General features: G+C 47.8%; 1 protein-coding gene across 27 annotated transcripts in view; it reads left to right on the top strand.

Moving 5' to 3' along the window:
- The window catches only part of MAPT (microtubule associated protein tau), a 117,784-nt gene that overhangs the window by 20,877 nt on the left and 81,546 nt on the right, over positions 1–15,361 (top strand). For 9 of the 27 annotated variants that reach the window (XM_081576467.1, XM_081576483.1, XM_081576489.1 and 6 more), the window contains exon 1: positions 10,138–10,367. The exons of 16 other annotated variants lie outside the window; for them this stretch is intronic. The gene's annotated coding sequence lies outside the window, so the exon portion shown is untranslated. Of the gene's footprint in view, positions 1–10,137; positions 10,395–15,361 lie in introns of those variants that run through there. 2 more of the 27 variants (XM_081576485.1, XM_081576492.1) reach the window with 1 other exon arrangement.

Genomic DNA, 15,361 nt, shown 5'->3' on the forward strand with positions numbered 1-15,361 from the left:
AAACATGAAAAAGATGCTTGACCTGACCCATAATTAAAGGACTGCTGATAAAACCATAATGAGATGCCACTGTTACATGGATGAGATGGCCATGATCCAGAGGGGTTGGAAAACCATCCCTTCTGGAGAGAAGTGTGACCGTTGATTAGATGTCCTTTGGCAGAGCATCGCTCCTTCTGAGAATCTAGTCGTTCTATACAAGCAAAGACTTATATGTGGGGGTTCATTGGGGAATTATCTGTTATGCAAAAGTCTGAAAATAGTCAGGATGCAACTGGTTAAATAAACCGTGGTCCCTGGAGAAATGCACTGGATCCAGAGGTGTGGCTCTGGCTACTCCCTCAGACACCTTGTTAAGCAGGGAGCAAGGCGGGCATTGTGTGTTGCTGTTTGTGTTTAAGGTTGGATGGTGAATGAGTCACCTATATGGAACCTGACTCTGGGAAGAAAGATGAAAATTAGGCTTTGATGGAAGCCTCTGGGGGGAGAAACTGTGGGTGGGGGTAGAAGACATCATTTTCACTATTGTCTTTTATCTTGTGTACACATTACCTTTTTTTTTTAAGATAAATTTATGGGGACTTCTCTGGCAGTCCAGTGGTTAAGACTCTTGAGCTTCCAATTCAGGGGACACACATTCGATTCCAGAACGGGCAACTAAGATCCCACTTGGAGCTGCGGTGCAGCCAAAAGAAAAAAGATAAATTTATATATATGCTCAGGCCCCAGCTCACTTCAAAAGGGTAAGCTCATCCATAAGAAGGTTCTTTCAGAGCCTCCCCAGGTGATGCATGACACCCCCTGGTGGAGAAGCTCTGATCTGTCCTTACCCTCATTTCCCAGAAGGGCAGAAACTCTATTAGCTGGCCTGCCAGCCTGGGCACTGCATGCATCCTACAGGGGAGCCTTCCAGATGAGCTAAACGAGTAGGAGTTAGCAGAAACACTGTGTGTGTGTGTGTGTGTGTGTGTGTGTGTGTGTGTGTGTGTGTGTGAAGAGCCTTCCAGATGAGCTGAAGGAGCAGGACTTAGCAGGAGCACAGTGTGTGTGTGTGCGTGCACCTGTGTGAAGCATATACAAAGTGTGTAATGGAACACAGACAGCACCTTCTAGAATGTTCCCTTGGAAGTAGAGGAAGACAAGGGGAGGTGGGCTCCCGTGTTATGAAAGTGACTAATCCTTGTGGTTTCTGACAACGCAGAGTAGCCCCGAGAGGTCCCCGGAGCGCCTGGTGGCCTGCGTTCCAAGTGATACCCCCGAAAACAAGTTCCCTGAGGCCAAGATGAGTGATGGGCCACTTCAAAATGTCCCATCCTTTTATATCAAAAGCAACCTCAGTGCTATTTTTTCTCTTTGTGCTTTAGACAGAAATGATCTCATTTCATCCTCCCAGCCATTCCAGGCTGGGTGGCACTTCCTGTCGGGGAAAGGAAGAAACGGAACCTCAGTCAGGGAGACGGGGTGAGGGGTTTCGGGCCGGGCCGGTCTCTTCCAGAGTGACTTCCGTGGTGCAGTTCCCAGAGTTTCTCCAGAATCCCCCCTCACTCCCTGAAGGATGCAAAGCTCAGCCCGAGACCCTGCTCCTTGGGAACGCCTCCCACGCCCAGGGAAGCCAAAAGTCAGGGCTGGTCTCTTTCAGACACAGAACTGCAGTCCAGCCAATCCTCTGAGGGCCTCGTTTCAGTTTTAATTAGCATGTTGTCCTGTGGTTCTCTCCAGAGAAGCTGTCCGTGGCACAGCCATGGCTAGAATGTAAATCTCCTGACCCCAAGGCCCGAGCACCTCCTATTGTTGGTTAGTGAAGGGTCCCTCTGCCTGGCCTGGGGAACCTGGACCTCCCAGAACCACGGAGGTGGAAGAACCCCCAGAGCCCACCGGGCTCCCCCTCCTACCCACCACCCAAACTCCTCTGCCTTCCCGACAGAGTCACCCCAGCTTTGCTGTGAAGGCTGCTCATAGCCTGATGAGGGGGCTGGCGGGGAGGAGAAAGAAGGGGCTAGAAGAGGACAATGAAAGGGTTGGGAGCAGCCTCCAAGCAGGTGACATTCTGAGAGTGGGTCGCCACCTTCCCTTCAGCTGTTCCTGATCCTGTGGGGACCTCCCTTCCCCCTACCTCCCCGCTTTCTGTGGTTATACTGAGAAAAACCAACAGAGGCTCCAGCACAAGGTGTTGAGGACCACAATTTAACAGATACCAGAGCCACTTGAGAAATGAGGTAACAGCCCAGAGTTGTGAAGTGACCCCCCCAGAGTCACACAGTGAGTTCATGGCAAAGCTGGACTAGCCCAGGTCTCTTACTCTTGCCCTGTCCCCCTTCTCCTCCCGGGCCCCATCTCGCCTCACTCCTAGGGCTGTGGTGGTCAGAGAAGGACCCTCAGACGCAACTGGCCAGCAGGACAGACCCATGACTGAGGCCTGACTGGGAAACAACAGTATTTGAGATCCCAGGAAGTGAAGGAGGAGCCTCTCAGATGGTGGAGGCCAGTCTCTGGGACACACAGTCTGGTTTACAGATGCGTCCCTCTGGCAGCAGCTTTCTGGAACATTCCCACTTTCTTCCATAGTATGAAGACCTCTTCTCCTGCAATGTCCTGCTTCTCTCCTCCTGAGGATCCCTTGTTTCACTGACTTTTTTTGGTCATGCCATGCAGCATGTGAGATCTTAGTACCCTGACCAGGGATTGAACCCTTGTCCCCTGAAGGGGGAGCTCTGGAGTCTTAATCACTGGACCATCAGCGAAGGTGGTGTTTCACTGATTTTAATGAACAATTTCACTCCACAGCGAGTATGAGCTTTAAAGGGTTACATGAGCCTGTGTTGACTAACCAACCCTAAGGCCAGGTAGTTACCCCTCAGAAGAGCAAGGGCGGCAGCTAGAGTGGATTATGCCTGGTGACTGGGACTTGCCTTCAGGGTGAAAAATAAAACAAAAACAACAACAAAAAGATGGCTCTGGAGGACTGGCTCTGAGTCAGGGTTGTGTCCTTTCACTAGAGTGGCCAGGCTGAACTGTCTTCATTCCTTTAAAAATGGTAAGCATATACCTGACTTAAAAAGAAATTCTGGACTTCTCTGGTGACACAGTGGATAGGAATCCACCTGCTAATGCAAGGGACACAAGTTCAATCCCTGATCCGGGAAGATTCCACATGCCTCGGAGCAACTAAGCCCATGGGCCACAACTACTCTGTCCACATCCTGCAACGACAGAAGCCTGTGGCCCTAGAGCCTGTGCTCCGCAACAAGAGAAGCCACCACAACAGCACTGCAGTGAAGGGGAGCCCCCACTCGCCACAGTTAGAGAAAGCTTGTATGCAATAACAAAGACCCAGCGCAGGAGAGGGTGTGGAAAAAAGGGAACCCTCTTACACTGTTGGTGCGAATGCAAACTAGTACAGCCACTGTGGAGAACAGTGTGGAGATTCCTTACAAAACTGGAAATAGAACTGCCATACAACCCAGCAATCTCACTGCTGGGCATACACACCGAGGAAACCAGAATTGGAAGAGATATGTGTACTCCAATGTTCATCGCAGCACTGTTTATAGTAGCCAGGACATGGAAGCAACCTAGATGTCCATTGGTAGAGGAATGGATAAGAAAGCTGTGGTACATATACACAATGGAATATTACTCAGCTGTTAAAAAGGACACATTTGAGTCAGTTCTAATGAGGTAGATGAAACTGGAACCTATTATACAGAGTGAAGTAAGTCAGAAAAACACCAACACAGTATATTAACACATATATATGGAATTTAGAAAGATGGTAATGAGTACCCTATGTGCAAGACAGTAAAAGAGGCACAGATACAAAAAACAGACTTTTGGATCTGTGGGAGGAGCCGAGGGTGGGATGATTTGAGAAACATGTATTGAAACATGTCGATTACCATATGTGAAATAGATGACCAGTCCAAGTTTGATGCATGAAACAGGACACTCAAAGCGGGTGTACTGGGATGACCCAGAGATAAGGGATGGGGAGGGAGGTGGGAGAAGGGTTTGGGATGAGCGGACACATGTACACCCATGGCTGATTCATGTCAATGTATGGCAAAAACTGCCACAACATTGTAAAGTAATTAGACTCCAATTAAAATAAATTAATAATAATAAAAAAGACCCAGTGCAGCCAAAAATAAATACATAAAATTAAAAATGTTAATTTTCCTAGAGAACATCCACCATTCTTGGAAGATGCATGGGTGTCCCAAGTGGAACAGCCCCTGCTGTTGAAGTAATAGAAGCAACATTTGTTGTTGGAAAATATTAGTTAGGTTTATGAGGTTTTCCTTGCCCACGGAAATGAAGTAGTTCCCAATAATGGACGCTCCGTAATGGGAAAGAAAGGCAGAACTGCCAGGTCACTCAGCCCACCCATGGGGTGAGCCGCAGGAGACCCTGGGCGGTCTGATTCCAGAGCCCTTGCTTTTTCCATCCCTTTTGGTCATTTCTTCCCTTACTGTCTCCTGGAGCCAATCTTCCTTTCCAAAATCAGCCCATCTCACTATTGGCACAAAAGCTAAGGGGGCTCCTCAGTGGTCGTCTCTTTCTGCACTTACCTGGCCTGTTCCCCAAGTGTTGTTTTAATTGTTATGTCATTACTATGACTTACTTAAGAAATGGACATGAGATGCAGTTTACCCACCTTTCCGTGCCATCCCTGATTGTAGATGAAATGTGATAGGAAGAGCCCAAGCCTTGGAGGAGGGCTGACAGGGGTTGACTTTTGGCTGTTTCCTGCTAGCTGTGTGACCTTGGGTAAGTAGTTCAACCTCTCTGAGCCTGGTTCCTCATCTGAAAAACATGAATAGTAGCACCTCTCTTTCCAGGCTGCTCTAAGGAGAGGCAGTGATGTCTGTAGACCACAAAGCACAATAAGTGACTGGCCCTTAGCCACACTACTGAATACCTACCATGCTAACCAGTCGTCACGATAGACCCATAGGTTGTTATTGTTCAGTTTCTAAGTTGTGTCTGACTCTTTTTGACCCCATGGACTGTAGCACATCAGGCTCCTCTGTCCATGGGGATTTTTCAGGCAGAATTACTGGAGTGGGTTGCCATTTCCTTCCCCAGGGGGTCTTCCTGGATCAGAGATCGAACCTGTGTCTCCTGCACTGACAGGCACATCCTTTACTACTGAGCCACCATGGAAGCCAGACCCATAGGTGGTGACCTGGAAACATGCCCAGCTTTGATAAGCTTTTGGAGGGTGGTTGTAGAACTGAATGGGGGTTACAGAAGCCTGTCGCTTTCTACTTTCTGCACTTTTTTTCCCTTAAATTCAGTAGGTCCATATTTCTTTTGTTTGTGTGTTGAGGAATTTTTTTAATATTACATAAGTAGTGCATGAATATATTCCCATCAGCAATTCAGACAGCAGCATGAATTACTTTTATCATCAGGAAGAAACATACAAATAACATTTTGAAAAGCTCCATCTCATCAACTCCACTTTCCACCCTTCCCATGTCATGTCTTTGCTGCTCCCTCCACCTACCAGCAACAAGCACCTCTCAAGCCCTGCCTCTTAACCCTCTCCAGCTCCAGCTGGGCTATATACCTCCCTCCAACTGCCTGCAGGGTCTCCCTGGAGATGTTTCTTCCTGGGGAGGCTGTGTGTCCTCTTACATCCAGCATGCCAGGACTCACAGAACTGGAGGAAGGAAAGGATGCTCTCCTCCCAGGGAATCCTCACCCCAGCCGAGGACACAGCCCTCATCCTGGCCCCTCACCTGCCGCTTCCTGCAGCAGGTGGAAGCCCTGGCACCGAGGGCTCTGCTCACGCTTAGTTCCCACGACTGGACCCACAGTCAATCTTGTGGGAAACAGTGGGTTCGTCACCAGAGCTGGCTCTCATTCCTCTGCCTGGTTGCGTTTCTTTCCCCTACCCCTCCGACTGCTAGGCTCAGCTGGAGGCAGGTGGGCCTTAAAGCTCCAAAGCATTTAAAGGGGCTCAGGATGGGCCCAGCAGCTCAAAGACACTAAGCTCCATCTCAGACACATGCCTGTGTTACTAGGTCTTTGTGGGCTGGCCTGCGCACCTGGCTGCCTGAGACAGAAGAACCTTTCACATGAGCTGCGGGCAGAGAACACAGGTTCCAGTAATGTGCCTGTGCACACCTGTAACACGCCGGGCAGCACTCTGGCTCTGTGCAGATCCTAGGCCTCAGGTTTATTTGTTTATTTATTTATTGTATGTGGGAGGATGGATTTGGCTTTTCCCCCCAGCCCTCTGCTCCCCTGCCACCCATCTGGCACTTGAAGCTGTTGACCAGCTGCCGGGCCAGAGCTGACCGTGACAAGGGCAACAGAAGAGTAATGGCTGGTGTCTTCCTGCTTCATCACATTTCATCACTGTCACCTACTGAATTTGCAGATTCCACCTCCATTTTTTCCCCTGGGGAAACTGAGGCTCAGAGCGGCGAGGTAATCTTCCCAGATGGTTTCTCAGCTCTCAGGGGCCACTCTCAGCAGCACAGCCCGGAGGACCCTCCGCTGGAGCCTTGCTGCCCCGAGGGGCCTCCTCTCCCCAGGTGTGGGCTTCCTGCCTGCCTGGTGGCTCCATCATCCTGCTCACTTTCGAGGGCTCAGCTCTGGCCCCTGACCCTCCCCTGTCCCACAGGGACACCAGACTGGAGCGCTCTGGCAAAGTAAGGGGTGGCTGCCCAGTGCCTGGATTCCCACAGACACACCCTCCTCAGTCTCCCACCAACTCACAGGGGACACATCTGAAGTCACTGAAATGGCGAGGGTGGCTCTCCAGGAACGCTAGGGGCAAAGCTGAGCGGTTCTGTTAACAGCTGACTGGCGACAAGGAGCCTTCATCCTGTCCTGCCCCTCGTCTGGCGGTTAGCACCTGGCACACCACGGGTACTTAATAATAATTAAAGTCATAATGAACGTCAGAAAGGCCAGCATGTGGTAAATGTATGCATCTTTGCACAATTGTTATACAGCATAATGAGCAAGCCATTAATGGTTAATCAGGAATAAAAATGAATGTGAGAAACATCTGATTGCAGAGATTTTTTTCACTCCTTCCTTCCCTCCCCAGATTTTTAAATGAAAGTTTAGGGATCATTTCTTTTCAATTGTCCTTGTAGTAGGATTTATCATGAAAAGAACTAGGATGAAAATCTTTATGCACTTCTTCATGTAGATCTGGGCGAAATTTGGAGTGTTCCTCACTGGTGAGGGCTGATAACAGAGCAGGCCTGGGGAAGATTTCTGGAATGGGCAGTCAACATCCCTTGCAGAAAATTTCTATTCCTGGGACCCAGATCCCATGATCTGGCAGCCATCTTGAGGGCGTGTCCTCTAAGATCACAGGGGGTCAGAGAGCCTCACAGCCCACACATGCTGCAGCCCCTCTTTGCCTTAACCACCCCATCAGGGACTTCCCTGCTGGTCCAGCAGCTAAGTCTCTGTGCTCCCAATTCAGGGGGCCTGGGTTTGATCCTTGGTCGGGCAACTAGAGCCCACACGCTGCAACTAAAAGATCCTGCATTCCACAATTAAGACCCGGCACAGATAAATAAATAAAAATAAATTTTAAAAAAACCCACAGAATTTTCATAAAAAAACAAGACAAGCAAACAAAAAAATAATCCCATTGGGACAGCTTGCCCTGGAGGAAGCTTGGTGCCTGGCCTGGGTTCATCAGGCTTGCAGGGAAAGCTGAGGGGTTCACAGATTGCTTAGTTAAATGGGTGGCAACAGATCACTTGTTACCCCAAGGGACAAGGGGTAAAGAGCCCAGGCAAGCATCCTGTCACCCAATGTCATTGTAGGAGGGGGGCCTGGGGAGACACCAGTCAGTGATGGTGTCTTGTGGGCATGTGGACCATTCCTGGCCAGGTCATTCCAGCTTTTCAAGATACATCAGAAATTGTCCTTTGATTAAATGTTTTCAAGTGTGACTTATTAAATCCATTTAACTCTGTGATATAATCCTGGGCTGTTGGTCTGGTTTAAACTCTGTCTGGAGTAGTTCAAGCTAGACAGCAGGAAGAACTTCCTGGGGTGGAGTTTTGAGACCTTGGGGAAAAAGGGGTGTGTCTTTGGAGTGTTCTGACACTATCCTGCTGGCAGTAAGGGTTAGAGACTAGAAGATTCCTCAAGGAGGTTCAGAGCACTTAGCCCAGGACCACTGGCAAATGTTTTTTGACAGATAGACACTCCTTGAGTCCTCTCTCTGACTCTGCATAATGGACGCTTTGGGCAGGTGTGTGACTCTCATCCAAAGGCCTTGTGTTTTGCTTTTTGAGGATTCCTTTCATCTGATGCCTGTTGATCACCATCTTTTAACTTTCAAGGTCAAGGGATGTTGTATCAAAATTCCCAAAGTGTCCAGACAAATTATACCTTAAAATTTGAGAAGGCCCAACATGTCGGTTTGGATGCCTGCTGTGTGCAAGGCACCGGGCTACTTGGGAATCACTCAGTCCTGATCCTTGAGAAGTTCAGAGTCTAGCTAGTGTACACACACATATACACACACACATTGTGGTTTTATAAGTCAGTTCAACATGTACAATAAAGGTGTTATTATGTTGAGGCATCTTGATATACAGATTCTCTTAAAAGAGAATACTCCTAGAACTGGTGTTACCTGAAGCTTTCCTCCACCATTGGTTGTGATCTATCATGACTCAGATTTTTCACTAACGGGATCAGAATGTGGTCCAAAGGTGGGGCCGACGTTGGGACTGGATCTCCACGAGGATGTCGGGCCAAGCTAGGGCAGATTCCCCCGAACCCAGCACGATACAGCAGCCCCTTCATGTCTGGTTTAGCTTAGCAATCCCACAGAGCTTACTCCTGGTTTAAGAGCACGAGACATGGGCAGCAAAGGACAGCCTGAATGTGGTCTGGCTGTCCCAGGTTGACTTGTGGGCACTTGGCCAAATGCCCAGGGCCAGCCAGCCTCCATTTCAAGGCTCTGTGTCATTCTGAGTTGGTCCCGTAAAAGGTAACCACGGTCTTTCTTATGAGAGCCTTCCTCACTCTGCAGCTCATGATGGGACTGCAGCTGTCATTGACTCAGCCAGTTTCACGTTTCATGAGACCTTGATCTCTGCACACACTGTGGAGCCAGGTGGCCTGGATTCAAATCCTAGCTCTGCGGTGTTCTAGCGGTATGAACTCAGCCAGGTCATTCAGCCCCTCTGCCTGAGTTTCCTCCTAGAAAATCAGAATAATGATAATACCTACCTCATAGGGTTTGAAAGAGAATTAAATAAACTAAGATTTGTAAAGTGCATAGAATGAGCCTTGCAGGTAGCAACTATTAGCTAAGAATTTAGATTTAAGAGATCTTTGGTACTTCCCTGGTGGTCCAGTGGTTAAGAATCAGCCTTCCAATGCAGAGGATGACAGTTCGATCCTTGATCAGGGAACTAAGATCCCACATGCCCTGAGGCAACTAAGCTCAAGTGCCACAACAAGAGAAGCCCGCCAGCCTCAACGAAGACCCAGTGCAGCCAAAAAAAAAAAAAAGAACTTGGCTTTAAAAATAAATAGCTTAAGAAAATAAATAAATAAAAGATCCTTAAGTACATCCTCTGTGGATTCACAAGCCCTTTATTTTGCATTTCACATCCAAGTCTGCTCTCCCATGGGATCTAGCCCAAGATCTGCTTCACAGCTGTGCAACAGGCCCAGCAGGTGTGCACAAAGAGGAGAGAAAGCAGCCCCTCGTCCAGATGGTGAAACCAGGGTACAGCGTTCTTACCACCCAACAGGGGCTCAAAGTGTGGAGTCTCCAAAACCAAAACCCACCTCAAATGCAGGTGTTGAGCTTGTGAGTGTGAGTCGTCTGTTCTCCAAAGGCTGCTTTGCTCCATGCATCACCATTATCAGGTTCTGGGGAGTGGTGGGGTGCTTATTGGAGCGCAATGGGCTAGATCCCAGCCCCCCTCCACACCACTCCTCTTTGCCTGGTCTTCCATCACTTCCTCTTTGCAGGTAAATAAACAAGGCCCCAAAACTGCACAAAGTAGGATAAGAAAGGCCCCAGAGCCCCATGACTTTACAGACCTGGCTTTTCTCCCAGGGTGACTGTGATGTCACACCTGCCCTCTCTGACCACTCAGCCCTTGAGGGGCACAGCTGGTTAGTTCCATCACACGTGTGCCTGTGTGCCCGTCTGTGCCCACAGCCTCCCTGCAGGCCTCGCTCAGGCCATCTCCGCCAATACGGATTGCTCCCACTTGTTTAGACAACCAGGAGTTGCTTATGGAAAACCGTTCCAATGGAGGGATAGCTCTTCGGCTGCAAACCACTGGGCTGGGAAGCTGCCTTTCCTCTGTGTAGCTGAGGCCCATTTTGTCAACCAGCTCCCAGCAGAGAAGGAGGTACGAAAGACCCCACTGTTACCTTAGGTAACGTCGCTGCCCTTTAATACACCCCTGACTCTTTGTCCTGCATCTTCTTAGCTGCATGGTTTGGGAGCTGAGTGAGATTGGAGCTTGTCTTGTGGGGAAGGGAGGACTACAGATGATCAGCCTAAGCAGAGATCAGCCTGTCCTAAGAAAACTTGCCGTATTGCCTGCCTGTGGGGTGGGTTTCGTTTTGACTCTTGTGTGTCCCACTGGCGTGGTTCACCCCGGAAACCCTCACTATTTTCTTTTCTTTGTCTCTTGTGCTGGACACGTGATGGGAATGCAGAAATACATGTTTGTGGATTTGTTTATTCATGGAGCAATGGTGTCTCAAGTGTCTGCAGTGGGCCAGGCACAATGGGAGGCCCGAGGAGACTGGGGTTTCTCCACCCCCTCTCCTGGTTTACTCTGTGAAAGGTGATTTGTGATCCATTCTCCTCTTGGGGGCCACCCCTCTCCCAGCTGTGCCTGGGCCCCTTCCCGACTCAACAATAGCATTTACTCAAGTCTGGCTAGTGGGAGTAAAAGTTTGGACCAGTTTCCAAGAAGCCGTTTGGCAGGATGTAAAGAGAGGCTATAAAATATTGCTGCCCTGTGACCCAGAATATTGCTTCTAGGAATCTGTCTTAAGGAAATAATGAGAAATACAAAAAGAATGAAAACACTAAGATGTTCATCAAGTGTGTTAATCATCAAGAGTGTGTCCCACTCTTTGCGACCCCATGGACTGAAGCCCGCCAGGCTCCTCTGTCCATGGAATTCTCCAGGCTAGAATACTGGAGGGGCTGGCATTCCCTTCTCCAATGTTCATCAAAAAGTTGTTAATAATAGGAAATCTCAGAAGCAGGCTACACATCCAATCTCTGGGAAACAGTTACATAGAATAGTAGGTAGCCATTAGAAAGTGATGTCTATGGAATTTTAAATTATCAAGAGAATACATCTGACAAAAGAGTAGGGTATAAATTGCATATTCAAAATAATCTTGACTATTTTTGAAAATGCATGGGGAAAACCGGAAAGAAAATATGTGAATATATTGATAGTGATGTTTCTGGTGTTAGGATTATAGGTAAGTACTTTATACTTTGCTGTACTAGATTACACATACATGTTGCTTTTTTTTGGCTTATGGGATCCTAGTTTCCCGACCAGGGATCAAACCTTGGCCCTTGGCAGTGAGAGCACAGAGTCCTAAACACTGGTCCACCAGGAAAGTCCCCACATGTTGATTTTACAGTAAGAAAAATATTGTTTAAATTAAGTTTTATGGGACTTTTCTGGCAGTCAAGTGGCTAATACTCCGTGCTCCCAATGTAGGGGGCCCAGGTTGGATCCCTAGTCAGCGAACTAGATCCCACATGCTGCAATGAAAATCAAAGATCCTGCTTGTTGCCACTAAGACCCAGCTCAGCCAAAGAAAGAAAATTTCAAAATAAATAAAATTAAGTTTTGTATATAGTTATACATGGATAGGCAGAGAGTGACAGAGAAAGAAAATGTCGCATATACTAACAGTTGGTGAGTCTAGGAAAAGAATATAGAGGTGCTGACTGTGTCATTTGTACAATTTTTCTGTAAGTTTGAAATTTTTCAAAGTAAAAGATTGGGGGAGGGGAGAGTACAGACCACCTTTGAGCTCTCTTTTGAAATACTGGAAATATAACCAATGCGATTTGACAGTTTCATTTGTTTTCTGTTGTAGGAAAATGGTCTTTGAATGTTGGGGCGGGGTATACTGGGTTTTGGCAGTTTTAGGAAGGACCCCCAGGGGTCAGGGCCTTTTGCAGGGCTGACCTGTGCCGGTGGCCCAAGCATCTTACATGCTAGTTCAGCACCGTTGTGTTCCCAGCCAGAGTTCGCTTGGTGCACCTCTCCTGCAGCTCGTGGGTGACTTTGCTAAGGCCAGGCCCTCCCCAACCCCATGCCCTGGATTCCATTCATCCACCTCGCCATCATTCAGGAAGCTTGCTTAGCTTTTATTTCCCCCTTCTCCTGTTCCTGTCCTCTCCTCCTCTCCTGATTCCTTCCTGTCGGCGTTCAGGAGGTTTAAGTGAGTCCCCTCTTTAAAGCAAAACAAATGCCCCCCCCAGTCCATCACTCTATTTCTGTCCTCCTCTTCCCAGACAGACTTTTTTTAAAGCATCATTGGCACTTTTCCATTTTCTCCCCACATACCTGCTCTCCTTAGCTGAATCCAAGCTGGACTCCACCCACTGTCTTTCAACTAAAATCCATGTATTAGTCAATGAGGCCAGGTTTATTCTGCAGTAGCAAAAAAGTCCCAAATTCCAGTGGCTTCACCCCTCTGGCACTACAGCTTCTCTCATCTTCCAGCCTTATGGGTCATCTTTTAGTTCCTTGAAAATTCTCTGCAGTTTCCTGCCTCAGGGCCTTTGCATGCACTATTCCCTCTGCATGGAATGTTCCTTCCTACCCTCTCCCTTCACTTTGCTCACTTGTACTTGTCCCTTATGTCTCAGTATAAGCATCATTTTTTCAGGGAAGTTTTCTTCAACCCCCACCCCCAAGACTAACAAGTGCCCGTCTTAGACTCATATGACCTGCCATCGTTTCCTTGTGACACTTGGATTGCCGACTGTCTCCTTTGTGAGGCGCCTTCGCAAAAGTGGGGTCATGTCTGTGTCACTGCTATGGTCCCAGACGCTGCACTCAGATTGCCCACCTTAATTACACATGAGAATCACCCGAGGAGCTTTTATTTATTTATTTGTCTGTGCTGGGTCTTAGTGGCAGCATGCGGGCTCTTCCATCTTCACTGCAGCATACGGGATCTCTAGCTGCGGCATTAGTTGTAGCATGTGGGCTCTAGTTGCCTGACTAGGGATCGAATCTGGGTCCCCTGCATTGGAAGTTTGGAATCTTAGCCACTGGACTACCAAGAAAGTCCCGAGAATCACCTGAGGAGCTTTTAAAACTCATCATGGCCAGGCCCTACCCCAGGCCATATGAATTCCAATTTGATGTGGGCCCCGCCAGCAATAGGTATCTTTGTACAGCACCATAGGGAATTTTAATGCACAAGCTTGAACCACCGACCTGCATTGTGCTTAACACTCAACTTTTCTTGAATGAGTATATCAATCTCTAAAAATTTAATCTCCCCAAACTCCTCCAGAAGACAGGAAGCTAAGGATATTTAGCTAGATTATAATATGTTAACATCATATTTCATGAAATTTCATATTTAATTTCAACCAAACGTCATTATGCCCCTACATGGGACAGGCCCAGTGACTGGGAAGGGTGTGATTTATATCCACTATACAGACAAGAAGTTACTATAGGTAACTTTAGGTTTGCATGCATGCTAAGTCACTTCAGTTGTATCCAACTCTTTGCAACCCTATGGATCATAGCCTGCCAGGCTCCTCTGTCCATGGGATTCTCCAGCCAAGAATACTGGAGTGGTTTGCCACGCCCTCCTCCAGGGGATCTTCCTGACCCAGGGATCAAGCCCACGTCTCTTATGTCTTCTGCATTGGCAGATGAATTCTTTACCACTAGAGCTACCTGGGAAGCCCAACTTGAGGTAGAGGGAGGCATTAGAGGATTTCAGGTTTGAGCCAGGGTGTATTTTTCTTTCAATTGCAAACGTCTAAAGCCCAAAGAAACTGACATAAACAAAAAAGATAGTTTATTGGTTTTCAGATTTTAAAAAGTCAGGGATAGATCTCACAGGTATGACTGGATCCAGTCATCCAAATGAAATCAACAAGAACCTGGAATGCACCCTCTCTTGACTCTACTTTCTCTGAATAGCCTTCCCCAGTCTTCAGTGAAAGTTGCTCAGTTGTGTCCAACTCTTTGCAACCCCATGGACTATACAGTCCATGGAATTCTCCGGCCAGAATACTGGAGTGGGTAGCCATTCCCTTCTCCAGGGGATCTTCCCAACCCAGGGATCAAACCCATGTCTCCCGCAATGCAGGTGGATTCTTTACCAGCTGAGGCACCAAGGAAGCCCAAGAATACTGGAGTGGATAGCCTATCCCTTCTCCAAGGGTTCTTCCCAACCCAGGAATCGACCCGGGGGTCTTAGCTTTCCCCAGGTAGTGGTAAAAATGGCCATCGGTACCTCTAGTCTTGTGTCCTGTTTAGTAGGGATTTATAGAGAGATCTCAATAAATGTTCTACCAGAAAACAAAAACAAAACCTTCATTATTTTTAAATCGCAGCTTAGACCTTCCTTCTTTCCTTATTATTCTCTCCCACCTGCAATCCAGTCTCCTAATCCTAGGTATAGAGTGTTCTGGTGATTTATCCTTCATTACCCACAGTTTGTGCATGTTTATTTAAAAGGCCAGGATTGCCTGGCCTTTGTTAGCTGCTGATATATCTCTGAAGTCCGGGCTCCCAGGGGAAATGGTAATAGGTACTCAGTCCCTACTGGCAGGCTATCCACTTTCTGGCAAGCAAGTTTCTTCTTGGATAAAGTTTGACATACTCTTCACTCCCAAAGAGGTTTCTTTGCCTGATCATCAGGCAGCCCTGAAGTGGGATGCCTAGGCCCTACCAGACTTTGGCTCTGTCTGTAGAGTATTTTATGTCATCATTGAAAACTGAAGGAGAGAGAACTAAGATGGTACCCAGTACTCAGAAAACAGAGGTTTGGCTTCATCTTGGGTCAGCCTCTAGAGGTGGGGTTATATATGCCCCACATTATGGATAAGGAAGCTGAAGCTCAGAATGACTGTCACTTGCTCAAGATCACACAGCCAATAAACTGCAGAACCAGATTTGAGCCCAGATCTTTCAGTTTCAAAGCCTGTTAATTCTATGACCCCCCTGATTAATTTTTTAATTTCCAAGTTTAAACTCTTCCTCTCTCCATGACACCTGCCCCCCATCCCCAGAAAAAGTTGCACACTGCTCAGACTTTTTTTTTTAGCACGGGCTCACTTCAAATCCACTTAATTTTGCTTCGTCATGGCTGCCCGGTTCTC

The sequence above is a fragment of the Giraffa tippelskirchi genome, chromosome 3 (assembly GCF_054371585.1).
Source record: "Giraffa tippelskirchi isolate mGirTip1 chromosome 3, T2T-mGirTip1v1.2.pri, whole genome shotgun sequence".
NCBI lineage: Eukaryota > Metazoa > Chordata > Mammalia > Artiodactyla > Giraffidae > Giraffa > Giraffa tippelskirchi.